The 2,613-nt window shown below is 35.8% G+C and overlaps 1 pseudogene; it reads left to right on the plus strand.

The window, feature by feature from the left end:
* Window positions 1–2,613, plus strand: part of LOC103200014 — an 81,110-nt pseudogene that overhangs the window by 46,874 nt on the left and 31,623 nt on the right.

Genomic DNA, 2,613 nt, shown 5'->3' on the forward strand with positions numbered 1-2,613 from the left:
CAACTGCCCATGAGTGAACAATCCACCATTCTGCCTGGTGGTCTTAGATTCATCATGTGTCAAAGTCAACAGCCGGTGTACTGCCTGTCAGCCTTCATCTCATCAGCCCTGCAGCTGCATGAGTTGGGAAAATGCTCCGGCTTGACATTTGATCCAGGAACTTGGGACTTTGCTTTTATAACTGTGTGAGCCATTTTCCTAAGATAAATTTTTCTCTTTCTCTCTCTCTCTAAGCTTTACTGATTTTGCTTCTCTAGAGAACCCAGCCTAACACATTACCTAACTGCTCAAAACAAAAAACAATTACAACTGAAAGTAAAAATTTAAAAAATAGCAAAAGCAATATTCAAAAGGATTAAAATCATGTTCTATGACAAGAACAGAATTAAATTAGAAATGAAAATGATATCAGGAAAACCAGTGTTTGGAATTTTTGTTGTTGTTTTTTAAAATTTGGGTAAATATATAGGTATCAAAACATTTGCCATTTCAGTAATCTTCATATATACTCAGTGATATTAATTATGTTCATCATGTTTGTTTTGGTTATCTAGTGCTGCTCTGCCAAGAATATACCACAAATGGGATGGCTTGAAGAAACAGGAGTTTATTCTCTTACAGTTTGGAGGTTTTAAGTCCAAATTCAAAGTAGCAGACTCTAGGGACTTGGCCCTAGAGCTAACCCCTCAACCTTGGGCTTCAGCTCTGCCTCCTGCTCCTGGCCCACTGAAGGCAGAGGCTTTTTCTTCACTCAGCTGCTGGCTGCTGAGACTGACAAGCCCAAGGTTGACAAGTAAAAAGGCACAGTCCCAATGTTACCAAACCACATAGCAGTCCATTAATTCAAGTCACTTGAAAATCCCAAGGTCGGCAGAACATGGCAGGCTGCTGAACAATGACATGGCTACATGCAGGGTTCAAGCATACCATAAGCTAGAGACCATTCCCCAAGGCTTCTCCTTACATACAGGAAACAGACCACATCCCTAAAACAGCTACTCAGCTGCTCACAGTAGATTCCACCATGGAGTTGATTACCAAGCTCATCATAGGGAATACTACATTCAGCTGCCCAACCACTCAATCAGGCCAAGCCACATCAACACACAAACATAACTACCACAATGTTGTTCAGCCATTAACTTTAACTGCTAGCAAATTTCTCCATCACCCTTAACAAAAGCTCAGAGTCTCCTAAGCATTGTGTCTTCCACTCCTCCCTCCCTTGGACCCACACCTGGCAACCACTGATCAATTTTCATGTGTATACACTGGCCTATTCTATGTATTTTGTATCAGTAGGATTATATAATATTCTATAGTGATTGATTTATTTTAATCAATACAAACAGTATCTGAACACGAACACCTGTGGTTTCCAGCCAAACAAAGTACAGGCACGTGAGTTAAACATTTACCTCAAGTAGACACATGCCCTGGAGAGAACAATCATGGGAGAAGTAAGGGCTGCTTATAAACAGGGAGACAGCTCAGGGGGCAGAAGAGTATGGAGGGATGGACACTGAGAAGAGGTAACTATGGGGGGGAAGTGGGTGGGGAGCTGTTGCATTGTGGTAAACTGTGGTCAATGACATGTGAAAAAGTATATGTGAACTGCTTGTATGGAAAGTGAATTTGCTCTCTAAATCTTCACCCAAATCAAAATCAAAATAAAAAAATTAAAAACATTAAAAAAAGAAAATTTCATAAGCACACACACACACTCAAACAGTATCTAAACAAGAAATCAAGCAACATACTTCACTGGTCAGAGAAGAAATCACAGGAAAACTGTAAAATATTTTAAACTTAAGGAAAATACAATATATCAAATTTTGTGAAATGGAGTTAAAAATCTCTTAGAAGGCGATTTACAGTATTCATTGCTTATTAGGAAATAAGAAACATCTGCATTCAATTATCTAAGTTTCTACCTTAAATTACTACAAAAATATGAGAAATTAAATCCAAAGTGAGCAAATAGAAGATAATAAAAAAGTAGAAACAAATAAAATTGAGAAGAAAAACTATAGAGAAAATTCAATGAACTCAAATACAACATCTTTGAAAAGATCACTAAAATTGATAAACCTTAAAGAGGCTTATCAAAACAAAAAGACAGAAGATGCAAATTACCAAAACAAGAATAAAAGAGAGGATATCACTGCAGCTCAGATAGGCATTAAGAAGATTAAAGATAACATTATGACTGATTTGACAGCTTAAAGGAAATGGACAAATTTTTGAAAGACACACTATCAAAGTTCACTCAAGAAGAAATAGTCAACCTAAATTAAAACTTAATTAATAAAACTTCTTAAATAAGAAACTGAATTTGCAAGTATAAATGTATCCAACATAGAAAACTCCAGGCCTAGATTGTGTCACTGGCATATTTAACCAAAAATTAAAAGGAAGAAATAATATAAATTCCACACAAACTCTTCTCTAAAATAGGCTATACCAAAACCAAAACTAGACTAAGACATTGTAAGAAAAGAAAACTACAGATCAATACCTTTCATGAACATAGATGAAAAAATCCTTAACAAATTTTATTAAATCAAATCAGGAAATAAATTAAAAACATAATATATTATGACCAAAAAAAAA

This window comes from Orycteropus afer, unplaced genomic scaffold, assembly GCF_000298275.1.
Source record: "Orycteropus afer afer isolate SDZICR_OR568_19922 unplaced genomic scaffold, OryAfe1.0 scaffold00124, whole genome shotgun sequence".
Classification (NCBI taxonomy): Eukaryota; Metazoa; Chordata; class Mammalia; order Tubulidentata; family Orycteropodidae; genus Orycteropus; species Orycteropus afer.